Raw genomic sequence first — 20,077 nt, 5'->3', positions numbered from 1 at the left:
TAATGTTGAAAGTGCTGGTATATTTGTAAAAAAGGTTGTTTTACCAAATTAGAATTCACAATGAAAAAGCTTGAGACACTGGAAGAGAGAGACTCCAACTCGGGAAATTCACAATGATAACATAGGTTAATATCTAAGAAAGTGCTTCAAACACTAGGAATATGTGAATAAAGGGCCTTAATATCTGTAACACATTGTTTCCTGACAAGGAAATCGTGTTCAAAGAACATAGAACCGAGTTGGATACTGGTTACATTTATTATTCCGGGACAATGAGTTGGCGATGTTGAAAGAAGCCTGGTTAGGCCATGAAACTGGATGTGATGACGTCACCAAGGCGGAGGGGCCACGTGGGCAGGCTTAATTGATCACAGGTGATAATGATTTGGGCAGTGGACTAGCTGGTATTGATGACGTCATCAAGATTAGTTCTGGTATTAGGGTTAGAGAATTGGGGCTATGTTCATGGTTAGGGTTAGGATAAGGTTTTGGGCTAGGTAGGGTTCAGGCTCAGGTGTGGGCTAGGTTTAGGGTTTGGCTTAGAGGGTTAGGGACAGGCTTACGGTCACAGTTTAGTAATGTTGGCTATTCACAATGAATGAGCTTCAATCACTGGACAATTTGGTGTGTAGCACTCAGAACTTACGACTCCAGACTAGGGAAATATTTAGAAATGTACTTCACACAATAGGAATACATATTCCAGTACACTGAATATCTGAACAGCACAATTTTGTCACTGGGAAATCTTGTTCAAGCAGCTGAGAAGCGAGTGTGACACTGTTTACATTTATTTTTCCCGTCAAAAGGAGTTGGTGTTTTCGGGAAAAGGTTTTGCTGAAACACTGAAAAACTCATTTTCCTAGAGCTATCGAACAGTATGAAAGTATTGACAACACTATGAAATAAAAATGTTAGTTAGGCTAGTGTTCCAAGTAATGTTTTACTCTGCCTTTCAAAAGACGTTATGACACCCGTGTTAAAATGAAAAGTCTCATTGCTCAAAACTACAGACCAGGGGAATGGCAGAGTGTCTCTAGAACTCCTGGAATACGTTTTAGAACCCGAACATCTCTACTGAATTTTGAAATACTGAGAATTTGTATCCAAAGCGCTGTGAAAGGTAGTATAGACTGTCAAGTGGTAATAATGTTGAAAGTGCTGGTATATTTGTAAAAAAGGTTGTTTTACCAAATTAGAATTCACAATGAAAAAGCTTGAGACACTGGAAGAGAGAGACTCCAACTCGGGAAATTCACAATGATAACCTAGGTTAATATCTAAGAAAGTGCTTCAAACACTAGGAATACGTGAATAAAGGGCCTTAATATCTGTAACACATTGTTTCCTGACAAGGAAATCGTGTTCAAAGAACAGAGAACCGAGTTGGATACTGGTTACATTTATTATTCCGGGACAATGAGTTGGCAATTTTGAAAGAACCCTGGTTAGGCCATTAAACCGGATGTGATAACGTCACCTAGGCGGAGGGGCCACGTGGGCAGGCTTCATTGATCCCAGGTGATAATGATTTGGCCAGGGGACCAGCTGGGACTGATGACATCATCGAGATTAGTTCTGGTATTAGGGTTAGAGAATTGGGGCTCTGTTCATGAATAGGGTTAGGATAAGGTTTTGGGCTAGGTAGGGTACAGGCTCAGGTGTGGGCTAGGTTTAGGGTTTGTGTTAGAGGGTTAGGGACAGGGTTACGGTCACAGTGTAGTAATGTTGGTTATTCACAATGAATGAGCTTCAATCACTGGACAATTTGGTGTGTAGCACTCAGAACTTACGACTCCAGACTAGGGAAATATTTAGAAATGTGCTTCACACAATAGGAATACATATTCCAATAGACTGAATATCTGAACAGCACAATTTTGTCACTGGGAAATCTTGTTCAAACAGCTGAGAAGCCAGTGTGACACTGTTTACATTTATTTTTCCCGTCAAAAGGAGTTGGTGTTTTCGGGAAAAGGTTTTGGTGAAACACTGAAAAACTCATTTTCCAAGAGCTATCGAACAGTATGAAAGTATTGACAACACTATGAAATAAAAATGTTAGTTAGGCTAGTGTTCCAAGTAATGTTTTACTGTGCCTTTCAAAAGACGGTATGACACCCGTGTTAAAATGAAAAGTCTCATTGCTCAAAACTACAGACCAGGAGAATGGCAGGGTGTCTCTAGAACTCCTGGAATACGTTTTAGAACCCGAACATCTCTACTGAATTTTGAAATACTGAGAATTTGTATCCAAAGCGCTGTGAAAGGTAGGATAGACTGTCAAGTGGTAATAATGTTGAAAGTGCTGGTATATTTGTAAAAAAAGTTGTTTTACCAAATTAGAATTCACAATGAAAAAGCTTGAGACACTGGAAGAGAGAGACTCCAACTCAGGAAATTCACAATGATAACCTAGGTTAATATCTAAGAAAGTGCTTCAAACACTAGGAATACGTGAATAAAGGGCCTTAATATCTGTAACACATTGTTTCCTGACAAGGAAATCGTGTTCAAAGAACAGAGAACCGAGTTGGATACTGGTTACATTTATTATTCCGGGACAATGAGTTGGTGATTTTGAAAGAAGCCTGGTGAGGCCATTAAACCGGATGTGATGACGTCACAAAGGGGGAGGGGCCACGTGGGCAGGCTTCATTGATCCCAGGTGATAATGATTTGGCCAGGGGACCAGCTGGGATTGATGACGTCATCGAGATTAGTTCTGTTATTAGGGTTAGAGAATTGGGGCTCTGTTCATGGTTAGGGTTAGGATAAGGTTTTGGGCTAGGTAGGGTTCAGGCTCAGGTGTGGGGTAGGTTTAGGGTTTGGCTTAGAGGGTTAGGGACAGGCTTACGGTCACAGTGTAGTAATGTTGGCTATTCACAATGAATGAGCTTCAATCACTGGACAATTTGGTGTGTAGCACTCAGAACTTACGACTCCAGACTAGGGAAATATTTAGAAATGTGCTTCACACAATAGGAATAAATATTCCAGTACACTGAATATCTGAACAGCACAATTTTGTCACTGTGAAATCTTGTTCAAGCAGCTGAGAAGCGAGTGTGACACTGTTTACATTTATTTTTCCCGTCAAAAGGAGTTGGTGTTTTCGGGAAAAGGTTTTGGTGAAACACTGAAAAACTCATTTTCCTAGAGCTATCGAACAGTATGAAAGTATTGAGAACACTATGAAATAAAAATGTTAGTTACGCTAGGGTTCCAAGTAATGTTTTACTGTGCCTTTTAAAAGCCGGTATGACACCCGTGTTAAAATGAAAAGTCTCATTGCTCAAAACTACAGACCAGGGGAATGGCAGAGTGTCTCTAGAACTCCTGGAATACGTTTTAGAACCCGAACATCTCTACTGAATTTTGAAATACTGAGAATTTGTATCCAAAGCGCTGTGAAAGGTAGGATAGACTGTCAAGTGGTAATAATGTTGAAAGTGCTGGTATATTTGTAAAACAGGTTGTTTTACCAAATTAGAATTCACAATGAAAAAGCTTGAGACACTGGAAGAGAGAGACTCCAACTCGGGAAATTCACAATGATAACCTAGGTTAATATCTAAGAAAGTGCTTCAAACACTAGGAATACGTGAATAAAGGGCCTTAATATCTGTAACACATTGTTTCCTGACAAGGAAATCATGTTCAAAGAACAGAGAACCGAGTTGGATACTGGTTACATTTATTATTCCGGGACAATGAGTTGGCGATTTTGAAAGAACCCTGGTTAGGACATTAAACCGGATGTGATAATGTCACCTAGGCGGAGGGGCCACGTGGGCAGGCTTCATTGATCCCAGGTGATAATGATTTGGCCAGGGGACCAGCTGGGAGTGATGACGTCATCGAGATTAGTTCTGGTATTAGGGTTAGAGAATTGGGGCTCTGTTCATGAATAGTGTTAGGATAAGGTTTTGGGCTAGGTAGGGTACAGGCTCAGGTGTGGGCTAGGTTTAGGGTTTGTGTTAGAGGGTTAGGGACAGGGTTAAGGTCCCAGTATATTAATGTTGGCTATTCACAATGAATGAGCTTCAATCACTGGACAATTTGGTGTGTAGCACTCAGAACTTACGACTCCAGACTAGGGAAATATTTAGAAATGTGCTTCACACAATAGGAATACATATTCCAATAGACTGAATATCTGAACAGCACAATTTTGTCACTGGGAAATCTTGTTCAAACAGCTGAGAAGCCAGTGTGACACTGTTTACATTTATTTTTCCCGTCAAAAGGAGTTGGTGTTTTCGGGAAAAGGTTTTGGTGAAACACTGAAAAACTCATTTTCCTAGAGCTATCGAACAGTATGAAAGTATTGAGAACACTATGAAATAAAAATGTTAGTTAGGCTAGGGTTCCAAGTAATGTTTTACTGTGCCTTTAAAAAGCCGGTATGACACCCGTGTTAAAATGAAAAGTCTCATTGCTCAAAACTACAGAACAGGGGAATGGCAGAGTGTCTCTAGAACTCCTGGAATACGTTTTAGAACCCGAACATCTCTACTGAATTTTGAAATACTGAGAATTTGTATCCAAAGCGCTGTGAAAGGTAGGATAGACTGTCAAGTGGTAATAATGTTGAAAGTGCTGGTATATTTGTAAAAAAGGTTGTTTTACCAAATTAGAATTCACAATGAAAAAGCTTGAGACACTGGAAGAGAGAGACTCCAACTCGGGAAATTCACAATGATAACCGAGGTTAATATCTAAGAAAGTGCTTCAAACACTAGGAATACGTGAATAAAGGGCCTTAATATCTGTAACACATTGTTTCCTGACAAGGAAATCGTGTTCAAAGAACAGAGAACCGAGTTGGATACTGTTTACATTTATTATTCCGGGACAATGAGTTGGCGATGTTGAAAGAAGCCTGGTTAGGCCATGAAACCGGATGTGATGACGTCACCAAGGCGGAGGGGCCACGTGGGCAGGCTTAATTGATCACAGGTGATAATGATTTGGCCAGGGGACTAGCTGGTATTGATGACGTCATCGAGATTAGTTCTGGTATTAGGGTTAGAGAATTGGGGCTCTGTTCATGGTTAGGGTTAGGATAAGGTTTTGGGCTAGGTAGGGTTCAGGCTCAGGTGTGGGCTAGGTTTAGGGTTTGGCTTAGAGGGTTAGGGACAGGGTTACGGTCACAGTGTAGTAATGTTGGCTATTCACAATGAATGAGCTTCAATCACTGGACAAATTGGTGTGTAGCACTCAGAACTTACGACTCCAGACTAGGGAAATATTTAGAAATGTGCTTCACACAATAGGAATACATATTCCAGTACACTGAATATCTGAACAGCACAATTTTGTCACTGAGAAATCTTGTTCAAGCAGCTGAGAAGCGAGTGTGACACTGTTTACATTTATTTTTCCCGTCAAAAGGAGTTGGTGTTTTCGGGAAAAGGTTTTGGTGAAACACTGAAAAACTCATTTTCCTAGAGCTATCGAACAGTATGAAAGTATTGAGAACACTATGAAATAAAAATGTTAGTTAGGCTAGGGTTCCAAGTAATGTTTTACTGTGCCTTTTAAAAGACGGTATGACACCCGTGTTAAAATGAAAAGTCTCATTGCTCAAAACTACAGACCAGGGGAATGGCAGAGTGTCTCTAGAACTCCTGGAATACGTTTTAGAACCCGAACATCTCTACTGAATTTTGAAATACTGAGAATTTGTATCCAAAGCGCTGTGAAAGGTAGGATAGACTGTCAAGTGGTAATAATGTTGAAAGTGCTGGTATATTTGTAAAAAAAGTTGTTTTACCAAATTAGAATTCACAATGAAAAAGCTTGAGACACTGGAAGAGAGAGACTCCAACTCAGGAAATTCACAATGATAACCTAGGTTAATATCTAAGAAAGTGCTTCAAACACTAGGAATACGTGAATAAAGGGCCTTAATATCTGTAACACATTGTTTCCTGACAAGGAAATCGTGTTCAAAGAACAGAGAACCGAGTTGGATACTGGTTACATTTATTATTCCGGGACAATGAGTTGGCGATTTTGAAAGAAGCCTGGTGAGGCCATTAAACCGGATGTGATGACGTCACCAAGAGGGAGGGGCCACGTGGGCAGGCTTCATTGATCCCAGGTGATAATGATTTGGCCAGGGGACCAGCTGGGAGTGATGACGTCATCGAGATTAGTTCTGGTATTAGGGTTAGAGAATTGGGGCTCTGTTCATGAATAGGGTTAGGATAAGGTTTTGGGCTAGGTAGGGTACAGGCTCAGGTGTGGGCTAGGTTTAGGGTTTGTGATAGAGGGTTAGGGACAGGGTTAAGGTCACAGTGTATTAATGTTGGCTATTCACAATGAATGAGCTTCAATCACTGGACAATTTGGTGTGTAGCACTCAGAACTTACGACTCCAGACTAGGGAAATATTTAGAAATGTGCTTCACACAATAGGAATACATATTCCAATAGACTGAATATCTGAACAGCACAATTTTGTCACTGGGCAATCTTGTTCAAACCGCTGAGAACCGAGTGTGACACTGTTTACATTTATGTTTCCCTTCAAAAGGAGTTGGCGTTTTGGGGAAAAGGAGTTGGTGAAACACTGAAAAACTCATTTTCCTAGAGCTATCGAACAGTATGAAAGTATTGAGAACACTATGAAATAAAAATGTTAGTTAGGCTAGGGTTCCAAGTAATGTTTTACTGTGCCTTTTAAAAGCCGGTATGACACCCGTGTTAAAATGAAAAGTCTCATTGCTCAAAACTACAGACCAGGGGAATGGCAGAGTGTCTCTAGAACTCCTGGAATACGTTTTAGAACCAGAACATCTCTACTGAATTTTGAAATACTGAGAATTTGTATCCAAAGCGCTGTGAAAGGTAGGATAGACTGTCAACTGGTAATAATGTTGAAAGTGCTGGTATATTTGTAAAAAAGGTTGTTTTACCAAATTAGAATTCACAATGAAAAAGCTTGAGACACTGGAAGAGAGAGACTCCAACTCGGGAAATTCACAATGATAACCTAGGTTAATATCTAAGAAAGTGCTTCAAACACTAGGAATACGTGAATAAAGGGCCTTAATATCTGTAACACATTGTTTCCTGACAAGGAAATCGTGTTCAAACAACAGAGAACCGAGTTGGATACTGGTTACATTTATTATTCCGGGACAATGAGTTGGCGATTTTGAAAGAACCCTGGTTAGGCCATTAAACCGGATGTGATAACGTCACCTAGGCGGAGGGGCCACGTGGGCAGGCTTCATTGATCCCAGGTGATAATGATTTGGCCAGGGGACCAGCTGGGAGTGATGACGTCATCGAGATTAGTTCTGGTATTAGGGTTAGAGAATTGGGGCTGTTCATGAATAGGGTTAGGATAAGGTTTTGGGCTAGGTAGTGTACAGGCTCAGGTGTGGGCTAGGTTTAGGGTTTGTGTTAGAGGGTTAGGGACAGGGTTAAGGTCACAGTATATTAATGTTGGCTATTCACAATGAATGAGCTTCAATCACTGGACAATTTGGAGTGTAGCACTCAGAACTTACGACTCCAGACTAGGGAAATATTTAGAAATGTGCTTCACACAATAGGAATACATATTCCAATAGACTGAATATCTGAACAGCACAATTTTGTCACTGGGAAATCTTGTTCAAACAGCTGAGAAGCCAGTGTGACACTGTTTACATTTATTTTTCCCGTCAAAAGGAGTTGGTGTTTTCGGGAAAAGGTTTTGGTTAAACACTGAAAAACTCATTTTCCTAGAGCTATCGAACAGTATGAAAGTATTGAGAACACTATGAAATAAAAATGTTAGTTAGGCTAGGGTTCCAAGTAATGTTTTACTGTGCCTTTAAAAAGCCGGTATGACACCCGTGTTAAAATGAAAAGTCTCATTGCTCAAAACTACAGACCAGGGGAATGGCAGAGTGTCTCTAGAACTCCTGGAATACGTTTTAGAACCCGAACATCTCTACTGAATTTTGAAATACTGAGAATTTGTATCCAAAGCGCTGTGAAAGGTAGGATAGACTGTCAAGTGGTAATAATGTTGAAAGTGCTGGTATATTTGTAAAAAAGGTTGTTTTACCAAATTAGAATTCACAATGAAAAAGCTTGAGACACTGGAAGAGAGAGAATCCAACTCGGGAAATTCACAATGATAACCTAGGTTAATATCTAAGAAAGTGCTTCAAACACTAGGAATACGTGAATAAAGGGCTTTAATATCTGTAACACATTGTTTCCTGACAAGGAAATCGTGTTCAAAGAGCAGAGAACCGAGTTGGATACTGGTTACATTTATTATTCCGAGACAATGAGTTGGCGATTTTGAAAGAAGCCTGGTTAGGCCATTAAATCGGATGTGATGACATCACCAAGGCGGAGGGCCCACCTGGGCAGGCTTAATTGATCGCAGGTGATAATGATTTGGCCAGGGGACCAGCTGGTAGTGATGACGTCATTGAGATTAGTTCTGGTATTAGGGTTAGAGAATTGGGGCTCTGTTCATGGTTAGGGTTAGGATAAGGTTTTGGGCTAGGTAGGGTTCAGGCTCAGGTGTGGGCTAGGTTTAGGGTTTGGGTTAGAGGGTTAGGGACAGGGTTATGGTCACAGTGTAGTAATGTTGGCTATTCACAATGAATGAGCTTCAATCACTGGACAATTTGGTGTGTAGCACTCAGAACTTACGACTCCAGACTAGGGAAATATTTAGAAATGTGCTTCACACAATAGGAATACATATTCCAATAGACTGAATATCTGAACAGCACAATTTTGTCACTGGGAAATCTTGTTCAAACAGCTGAGAAGCCAGTGAGACACTGTTTACATTTATTTTTCCCCTCAAAAGGAGTTGGTGTTTTCGGGAAAAGGTTTCGGTGAAACACTGAAAAACTCATTTTCCTAGAGCTATCGAACAGTATGAAAGTATTGAGAACACTATGAAATAAAAATGTTAGTTAGGCTAGGGTTCCAAGTGATGTTTTACTGTGCCTTTTAAAAGCCGGTATGACACCCGTGTTAAAATGAAAAGTCTCATTGCTCAAAACTACAGACCAGGGGAATGGCAGAGTGTCTCTAGAACTCCTGGAATACGTTTTAGAACCCGAACATCTCTACTGAATTTTGAAATACTGAGAATTTGTATCCAAAGCGCTGTGAAAGGTAAGATAGACTGTCAAGTGGTAATAATGTTGAAAGTGCTGGTATATTTGTGAAAAAGGTTGTTTTACCAAATTAGAATTCACAATGAAAAAGCTTGAGACACTGGAAGAGAGAGACTCCAACTCGGGAAATTCACAATGATAACCGAGGTTAATATCTAAGAAAGTGCTTCAAACACTAGGAATACGTGAATAAAGGGCCTTAATATCTGTAACACATTGTTTCCTGACAAGGAAATCGTGTTCAAAGAGCAGAGAACCGAGTTGGATACTGGTTACATTTATTATTCCGGGACAAGGAGTTGGCGATTTTGAAAGAAGCCTGGTTAGGCCATTAAACCAGATGTGATGATGTCGCCAAGGTGGAGGGGCCACGTGGGGTTGCTTAATTGATTCCAGGTGATAATGATTTGGCCAGGGGACCAGTTGGGAGTGATGACGTCATCGAGATTAGTTCTGGTATTAGGGTTAGAGAATTGGGGCTCTGTTCATGGTTAGGGTTAGGATAAGGTTTTAGGCTAGGTAGGGTTCAGGCTCAGGTGTGGGCTAGGTTTAGGGTTTCGGTTAGAGGGTTAGGGACAGGGTTACGGTCACAGTGTAGTAATGTTGGCTATTCACAATGAATGAGCTTCAATCACTGGACAATTTGGTGTGTAGCACTCAGAACTTACGACTCCAGACTAGGGAAATATTTAGAAATGTGCTTCACACAATAGGAATACATATTCCAGTAGACTGAATATCTGAACAGCACAATTTTGTCACTGGGAAATCTTGTTCAAGCAGCTGAGAAGCGAGTGTGACACTGTTTATATTTATTTTTCCTGTCAAAAGGAGTTGGTGTTTTCGGGAAAAGGTTTTGGTGAAAAACTGAAAAACTCATTTTCCTAGAGCTATCGAACAGTATGAAAGTATTGAGAACACTATGAAATAAAAATGGTAGTTAGGCTAGGGTTCCAAGTAATGTTTTACTGTGCCTTTTAAAAGCCGGTATGACACTCGTGTTAAAATGAAAAGTCTCATTGCTCAAAACTACAGACCAGGGGAATGGCAGAGTGTCTCTAGAACTCCTGGAATACGTTTTAGAACCCGAACATCTCTACTGAATTTTGAAATACTGAGAATTTGTATCCAAAGCGCTGTGAAAGGTAGGATAGACTGTCAAGTGGTAATAATGTTGAAAGTGCTGGTATATTTGTAAAAAAGGTTGTTTTACCAAATTAGAATTCACAATGAAAAAGCTTGAGACACTGGAAGAGAGAGACTCCAACTCGGGAAATTCACAATGATAACCGAGGTTAATATCTAAGAAAGTGCTTCAAACACTAGGAATACGTGAATAAAGGGCCTTAATATCTGTAACACATTGTTTCCTGACAAGGAAATCGTGTTCAAAGAGCAGAGAACCGAGTTGGATACTGGTTACATTTATTATTCCGGGACAATGAGTTGGCCATTTTGAAAGAAGCCTGGTTAGGCCATTAAACCAGATGTGATGACGTCACCAAGGCGGAGGGGCCACGTGGGCAGGCTTAATTGATTCCAGGTGATAATGATTTGGCCAGGGGACCAGCTGGGAGTGATGACGTCATCGAGATTAGTTCTGGTATTAGGGTTAGAGAATTGGGGCTCTGTTCATGAATAGGATTAGGATAATGTTTTGGGCTAGGTAGGGTTCAGACTCAGATGTGGGGTAGGTTTAGGGTTTGGGTTAGAGGGTTAGGGACAGGGTTACGGTCACAGTGTAGTAATGTTGGCTATTCACAATGAATGAGCTTAAATAACTGGACAATTTGGTGTGTAGCACTCAGAACTTACGACTCCAGACTAGGGAAATATTTAGAAATGTGCTTCACACAATAGGAATACATATTCCAGTAGACTGAATATCTGAACAGCACAATTTTGTCACTGGGAAATCTTGTTCAAACAGCTGAGAAGCGAGTGTGACACTGTTTACATTTACTTTTCCCGTCAAAAGGAGTTGGTGTATTCGGGAAAAGGTTTTGGTGAATCACTGAAAAACTCATTTTCCTAGAGCTATGGAACAGTATGAAAGTATTGAGAACACTATGAAATAAAAATGTTAGTTAGGCTAGGGTTCCAAGTAATGTTTTACTGTGCCTTTACAAAGCCGGTATGACACCCGTGTTAAAATGAAAAGTCTCATTGCTCATAATAACAGACCAGTGGAATGGCAGAGTGTCTCTAGAACTCCTGGAATACGTTCCAGAACCCGAACGTCTCTAATGAATTTTGAAATACTGAGAATTTGTATCCAAAGCGCTGTGAAAGGCAGGATAGACTTTCAAGTGGTAATAATGTTGAAAGTGCTGGTATATTTGTGAAAAAGGTTGTTTTACCAAATTAGAATTCACAATGAGAAAGCTTGAGACACTGGAAGAGAGAGACTCCAACTCGGGAAATTCACAATGATAACCTAGGTTAATATCTAAGAAAGTGCTTCAAACACTAGGAATACGTGAATAAAGGGCCTTAATACCTGTAACATATTGTTTCCTGACAAGGAAATGGTGTTCAAAGAGCAGAGAACCGAGTTGGATACTGGTTACATTTATTATTCCGGGACAATGAGTTGGCGATTTTGAAAGAAGCCTGGTTAGGCCATTAAACCGGATGTGATGACGTCACCAAGGCAGAGGGGCCACGGGGGCAGGCTTAATTGATCCCAGGTGATAATTATTTGGCCAGGGGACCAGCTGGGAGTGATGACGCCATCGAGATTAGTTCTGGTATTAGGGTTAGAGAATTGGGGCTCTGTTCATGGTTAGGGTTAGGATAAGGTTTTGGGCTAGGTAGGGTTCAGGCTCAGGTGTGGGCTAGGTTTAGGGTTTCGGTTAGAGGGTTAGGGACAGGGTTACGGTCACAGTGTAGTAATGTTGGCTATTCACAATGAATGAGATTCAATCACTGGACAATTTGGTGTGTAGCACTCAGAACTTACGACTCCAGACTAGGGAAATATTTAGAATTGTGCTTCACACAATACGAATACATATTCCAATAGACTGAATATCTGAAGAGCACAATTTTGTCACTGGGAAATCCTGTTCAAACAGCTGAGAAGCGAGTGTGACACTGTTTACATTTATTTTTCCCGTCAAAAGGAGTTGGTGTTTTCGGGAAAAGGTTTTGGTGAAACACTGAAAAACTCATTTTCCTAGAGCTATCGAACAGTATGAAAGTATTGAGAACACTATGAAATAAAAATGTTAGTTAGGCTAGGGTTCCAAGTAATGTTTTACTGTGCCTTTAAAAAGCCAGTATGACACCTGTGTTAAAATGAAAAGTCTCATTGCTCAAAACTACAGACCAGGGGAATGGCAGAGTCTCTCTAGAACTCCTGGAATACGTTTTAGAACCCGAACATCTCTACTGAATTTTGAAATACTGAGAATTTGTATCCAAAGCGCTGTGAAAGGTAGGATAGACTGTCAAGTGGTAATAATGTTGAAAGTGCTGGTATATTTGTAAAAAAGGTTGTATTACCAAATTAGAATTCACTATGAAAAAGATTGAGACACTGGAAGAGAGAGACTCCAACTCGGGAAATTCACAATGATAACCTAGGTTAATATCTAAGAAAGTGATTCAAACACTACGAATACGTGAATAAAGGGCCTTCATATCTGTAACACATTGTTTCCTGACAAGGAAATCGTGTTCAAAGAGCAGAGAACCGAGTTGGATACTGGTTACATTTATTATTCCGGGACAATGAGTTGGCGATTTTGAAAGAAGCTTGGTTAGGCCATTAAACCGGATGTGATGACGTCACCAAGGTGGAGGGGCCACGTGGGCAGGCTTAATTGATCCCAGGTGATAATTATTTGGCCCGGGGACCAGCTGGGAGTGATGACGTCATCGAGATTAGTTCTGGTATTAGGGTTAGAGAATTGGGGCTGTTCATGAATAGGGTTAGGATAAGGTTTTGGGCTAGGTAGGGTACAGGCTCAGGTGTGGGCTAGGTTTAGGGTTTGTGTTAGAGGGTTAGGGACAGGGTTAAGGTCACAGTATATTAATGTTGGCTATTCACAATGAATGAGCTTCAATCACTGGACAATTTGGTGTTTAGCACTCAGAACTTACGACTCCAGACTAGGGAAATATTTAGAAATGTGTTTCACACAATAGGAATACATATTCCAATAGACTGAATATCTGAACAGCATAATTTTGTCACTGGGAAATCTTGTTCAAACAGCTGAGAAGCCAGTGTGACACTGTTTACATTTATTTTTCCCGTCAAAAGGAGTTGGTGTTTTCGGGAAAAGGTTTTGGTGAAACACTGAAAAACTCATTTTCCTAGAGCTATCGAACAGTATGAAAGTATTGAGAACACTATGAAATAAAAATGTTAGTTAGGCTAGGGTTCCAAGTAATGTTTTACTGTGCCTTTACAAAGCCGGTATGACACCCGTGTTAAAATGAAAAGTCTCATTGCTCATAATAACAGACCAGTGGAATGGCAGAGTGTCTGTAGAACTCCTGGAATACGTTCCAGAACCCGAACGTCTCTAATGAATTTTGAAATACTGAGAATTTGTATCCAAAGCGCTGTGAAAGGCAGGATAGACTTTCAAGTGGTAATAATGTTGAAAGTGCTGGTATATTTGTAAAAAAGGTTGTTTTACCAAATTAGAATTCACAATGAAAAAGCTTGAGACACTGGAAGAGAGAGACTCCAACTCGGGAAATTCACAATGATAACCTAGGTTAATATCTAAGAAAGTGCTTCAAACACTAGGAATACGTGAATAAAGGGCCTTAATACCTGTAACATATTGTTTCCTGACAAGGAAATCGTGTTCAAAGAGCAGAGAACCGAGTTGGATACTGGTTACATTTATTATTCCGGGACAATGAGTTGGCGATTTTGAAAGAAGCCTGGTTAGGCCATTAAACCGGATGTGATGACGTCACCAAGGCGGAGGGGCCACGGGGGCAGGCTTAATTGATCCCAGGTGATAATTATTTGGCCAGGGGACCAGCTGGGAGTGATGACGCCATCGAGATTAGTTCTGGTATTAGGGTTAGAGAATTGGGGCTCTGTTCATGGTTAGGGTTAGGATAAGGTTTTGGGCTTGGTAGGGTTCAGGCTCAGGTGTGGGCTAGGTTTAGGGTTTCGGTTAGAGGGTTAGGGACAGGGTTACGGTCACAGTGTAGTAATGTTGGCTATTCACAATGAATGAGCTTCAATCACTGGACAATTTGGTGTGTAGCACTCAGAACTTACGACTCCAGACTAGGGAAATATTTAGAATTGTGCTTCACACAATATGAATACATATTCCAATAGACTGAATATCTGAAGAGCACAATTTTGTCACTGGGAAATCCTGTTCAAACAGCTGAGAAGCGAGTGTGACACTGTTTACATTTATTTTTCCCGTCAAAAGGAGTTGGTGTTTTCGGGAAAAGGTTTTGGTGAAACACTGAAAAACTCATTTTCCTAGAGCTATCGAACAGTATGAAAGTATTGAGAACACTATGAAATAAAAATGTTAGTTAGGCTAGGGTTCCAAGTAATGTTTTACTGTGCCTTTAAAAAGCCAGTATGACACCTGTGTTAAAATGAAAAGTCTCATTGCTCAAAACTACAGACCAGGGGAATGGCAGAGTCTCTCTAGAACTCCTGGAATACGTTTTAGAACCCGAACATCTCTACTGAATTTTGAAATACTGAGAATTTGTATCCAAAGCGCTGTGAAAGGTAGGATAGACTGTCAAGTGGTAATAATGTTGAAAGTGCTGGTATATTTGTAAAAAAGGTTGTATTACCAAATTAGAATTCACTATGAAAAAGATTGAGACACTGGAAGAGAGAGACTCCAACTCGGGAAATTCACAATGATAACCTAGGTTAATATCTAAGAAAGTGATTCAAACACTAGGAATACGTGAATAAAGGGCCTTAATACCTGTAACATATTGTTTCCTGACAAGGAAATCGTGTTCAAAGAGCAGAGAACCGAGTTGGATACTGGTTACATTTATTATTCCGGGACAATGAGTTGGCGATTTTGAAAGAAGCCTGGTTAGGCCATTAAACCGGATGTGATGACGTCACCAAGGCAGAGGGGCCACGGGGGCAGGCTTAATTGATCCCAGGTGATAATTATTTGGCCAGGGGACCAGCTGGGAGTGATGACGCCATCGAGATTAGTTCTGGTATTAGGGTTAGAGAATTGGGGCTCTGTTCATGGTTAGGGTTAGGATAAGGTTTTGGGCTTGGTAGGGTTCAGGCTCAGGTGTGGGCTAGGTTTAGGGTTTGGGTTAGAGGGTTAGGGACAGGGTTACGGTCACAGTGTAGTAATGTTGGCTATTCACAATGAATGAGCTTCAATCACTGGACAATTTGGTGTGTAGCACTCAGAACTTACGACTCCAGACTAGGGAAATATTTAGAAATGTGCTTCACACAATAGGAATACATATTCCAATAGACTGAATATCTGAAGAGCACAATTTTGTAACTGGGAAATCCTGTTCAAACAGCTGAGAAGCGAGTGTGACACTGTTTACATTTATTTTTCCCGTCAAAAGGAGTTGGTGTTTTCAGGAAAAGGTTTTGGTGAAACACTGAAAAACTCATTTTCCTAGAGCTATCGAACAGTATGAAAGTATTGAGAACACTATGAAATAAAAATGTTAGTTAGGCTAGGGTTCCAAGTAATGTTTTACTGTGCCTTTAAAAAGCCAGTATGACACCTGTGTTAAAATGAAAAGTCTCATTGCTCAAAACTACAGACCAGGGGAATGGCAGAGTGTCTCTAGAACTCCTGGAATACGTTTTAGAACCCGAACATCTCTACTGAATTTTGAAATACTGAGAATTTGTATCCAAAGCGCTGTGAAAGGTAGGATAGACTGTCAAGTGGTAATAATGTTGAAAGTGCTGGTATATTTGTAAAAAAGGTTGTATTACCAAATTAGAATTCACTATGAAAAAGATTGAGACACTGGAAGAGAGAGACTCCAACTCGGGAAATTCACAATGATAACCTAGGTTAATATCTAAGAAAGTGATTCAAACACTAGGAATACGTGAATAAAGGGCCTTCATATCTGTAACACATTGTTTCCTGACAAGGAAATCGTGTTCAAAGAGCAGAGAACCGAGTTGGATACTGGTTACATTTATTATTCCGGGACAATGAGTTGGCGATTTTGAAAGAAGCCTGGTTAGGCCATTAAACCGGATGTGATGACGTCACCAAGGTGGAGGGGCCACGTGGGCAGGCTTAATTGATCCCAGGTGATAATGATTTGGCCCGGGGACCAGCTGGGAGTGATGACGTCATCGAGATTAGTTCTGGTATTAGGGTTAGAGAATTGGGGCTGTTCATGAATAGGGTTAGGATAAGGTTTTGGGCTAGGTAGGGTACAGGCTCAGGTGTGGGCTAGGTTTAGGGTTTGTGTTAGAGGGTTAGGGACAGGGTTAAGGTCACAGTATATTAATGTTGGCTATTCACAATGAATGAGCTTCAATCACTGGACAATTTGGTGTTTAGCACTCAGAACTTACGACTCCAGACTAGGGAAATATTTAGAAATGTGTTTCACACAATAGGAATACATATTCCAATAGACTGAATATCTGAACAGCATAATTTTGTCACTGGCAAATCTTGTTCAAACAGCTGAGAAGCCAGTGTGACACTGTTTACATTTATTTTTCCCGTCAAAAGGAGTTGGTGTTTTCGGGAAAAGGTTTTGGTGAAACACTGAAAAACTCATTTTCCTAGAGCTATCGAACAGTATGAAAGTATTGAGAACACTATGAAATAAAAATGTTAGTTAGGCTAGGGTTCCAAGTAATGTTTTACTGTGCCTTTAAAAAGCCGGTATGACACCCGTGTTAAAATGAAAAGTCTCATTGCTCAAAACTACAGACCAGGGGAATGGCAGAGTGTCTCTAGAACTCCTTGAATACGTTTTAGAACCCGAACATCTCTACTGAATTTTGAAATACTGAGAATTTGTATCCAAAGCGCTGTGAAAGGTAGGATAGACTGTCAAGTGGTAATAATGTTGAAAGTGCTGGTATATTTGTAAAAAAGGTTGTTTTACCAAATTAGAATTCACAATGAAAAAGCTTGAGACACTGGAAGAGAGAGACTCCAACTCGGGAAATTCACAATGATAACCTAGGTTAATATCTAAGAAAGTGCTTCAAACACGAGGAATACGTGAATAAAGGGCTTTAATATCTGTAACACATTGTTTCCTGACAAGGAAATCGTGTTCAAAGAGCAGAGAACCGAGTTGGATACTGGTTACATTTATTATTCCGAGACAATGAGTTGGCGATTTTGAAAGAAGCCTGGTTAGGCCATTATATCGGATGTGATGACATCACCAAGGCGGAGGGGCCACGTGGGCAGGCTTAATTGATCGCAGGTGATAATGATTTGGCCAGGGGACCAGCTGGTAGTGATGACTTCATTGAGATTAGTTCTGGTATTAGGGTTAGAGAATTGGGGCTCTGTTCATGGTTAGGGTTAGGATAAGGTTTTGGGCTAGGTAGGGTTCAGGCTCAGGTGTGGGCTAGGTTTAGGGTTTGGGTTAGAGGGTTAGGGACAGGGTTACGGTCACAGTGTAGTAATGTTGGCTATTCACAATGAATGAGCTTCAATCACTGGACAATTTGGTGTGTAGCACTCAGAACTTACGACTCCAGACTAGGGAAATATTTAGAAATGTGCTTCACACAATAGGAATACATATTCCAATAGACTGAATATCTGAACAGCACAATTTTGTCACTGGGAAATCTTGTTCAAACAGCTGAGAAGCCAGTGTGACACTGTTTACATTTATTTTTCCCGTCAAAAGGAGTTGGTGTTTTCGGGAAAAGGTTTTGGTGAAACACTGAAAAACTCATTTTCCCAGAGCTATCGAACAGTATGAAAGTATTGAGAACACTATGAAATAAAAATGTTAGTTAGGCTAGGGTTCCAAGTGATGTTTTACTGTGCCTTTTAAAAGCCGGTATGACACCCGTGTTAAAATGAAAAGTCTCATTGCTCAAAACTACAGACCAGGGGAATGGCAGAGTGTCTCTAGAACTCCTGGAATACGTTTTAGAACCCGAACATCTCTACTGAATTTTGAAATACTGAGAATTTGTATCCAAAGCGCTGTGAAAGGCAGGATAGACTTTCAAGTGGTAATAATGTTGAAAGTGCTGGTATATTTGTAAAAAAGGTTGTTTTACCAAATTAGAATTCACAATGAAAAAGCTTGAGACACTGGAAGAGAGAGACTCCAACTCGGGAAATTCACAATGATAACCTAGGTTAATATCTAAGAAAGTGCTTTAAACACTAGGAATACGTGAATAAAGGGCCTTAATACCTGTAACACATTGTTTCCTGACAAGGAAATCGTGTTCAAAGAGCAGAGAACCGAGTTGGATACTGGTTACATTTATTATTCCGGGACAATGAGTTGGCGATTTTGAAAGAAGCCTGGTTAGGCCATTAAACCGGATGTGATGACGTCACCAAGGCGGAGGGGCCACGGGGGCAGGCCTAATTGATCCCAGGTGATAATTATTTGGCCAGGGGACCAGCTGGGAGTGATGACGCCATCGAGATTAGTTCTGGTATTAGGGTTAGAGAATTGGAGCTCTGTTCATGGTTAGGGTTAGGATAAGGTTTTGGGCTAGGTAGGGTTCAGGCTTAGGTGTGGGCTAGGTTTAGGGTTTGGGTTAGAGGGTTAGGGACAGGGTTACGGTCACAGTGTAGTAATGTTGGCTATTCACAATGAATGAGCTTCAATCACTGGACAATTTGGTGTGTAGCACTCAGAACTTACGACTCCAGACTAGGGAAATATTTAGAAATGTGCTTCACACAATAGGAATACATATTCCAGTAGACTGAATATCTGAACAGCACAATTTTGTCACTGGGAAATCTTGTTCAAGCAGCTGAGAAGCGAGTGTGACACTGTTTATATTTATTTTTCCTGTCAAAAGGAGTTGGTGTTTTCGGGAAAAGGTTTTGGTGAAACACTGAAAAACTCATTTTCCTAGAGCTATCGAACAGTATGAAAGTATTGAGAACACTATGAAATAAAAATGGTAGTTAGGCTAGGGTTCCAAGTAATGTTTTACTGTGCCTTTTAAAAGCCGGTATGACACCCGTGTTAAAATGAAAAGTCTCATTGCTCAAAACTACAGACCAGGGGAATGGCAGAGTGTCTCTAGAACTCCTGGAATACGTTTTAGAACCCGAACATCTCTACTGAATTTTGAAATACTGAGAATTTGTATCCAAAGCGCTGTGAAAGGTAGGATAGACTGTCAAGTGGTAATAATGTTGAAAGTGCTGGTATATTTGTAAAAAAGGTTGTTTTACCAAATTAGAATTCACAATGAAAAAGCTTGAGACACTGGAAGAGAGAGACTCCAACTCGGGAAATTCACAATGATAACCGAGGTTAATATCTAAGAAAGTGCTTCAAACACTAGGAATACGTGAATAAAGGGCCTTAATATCTGTAACACATTGTTTCCTGACAAGGAAATCGTGTTCAAAGAGCAGAGAACCGAGTTGGATACTGGTTACATTTATTATTCCGGGACAATGAGTTGGCGATTTTGAAAGAAGCCTGGTTAGGCCATTAAACCAGATGTGATGACGTCACCAAGGCGGAGGGGCCACGTGGGCATGCTTAATTGATTCCAGGTGATAATGATTTGGCCAGGGGACCAGCTGGGAGTGATGACGTCATCGAGATTAGTTCTGGTATTAGGGTTAGAGAATTGGGGCTCTGTTCATGAATAGGGTTAGGATAATGTTTTGGGCTAGGTAGGGTTCAGGCTCAGGTGTGGGGTAGGTTTAGGGTTTGGGTTAGAGGGTTAGGGACAGGGTTACGGTCACAGTGTAGTAATGTTG

Source organism: Cnephaeus nilssonii, assembly GCF_951640355.1.
Source record: "Cnephaeus nilssonii genome assembly, chromosome: 5".
Lineage (NCBI taxonomy): Eukaryota > Metazoa > Chordata > Mammalia > Chiroptera > Vespertilionidae > Cnephaeus > Cnephaeus nilssonii.
This window is presented reverse-complemented; position numbering follows the sequence as displayed.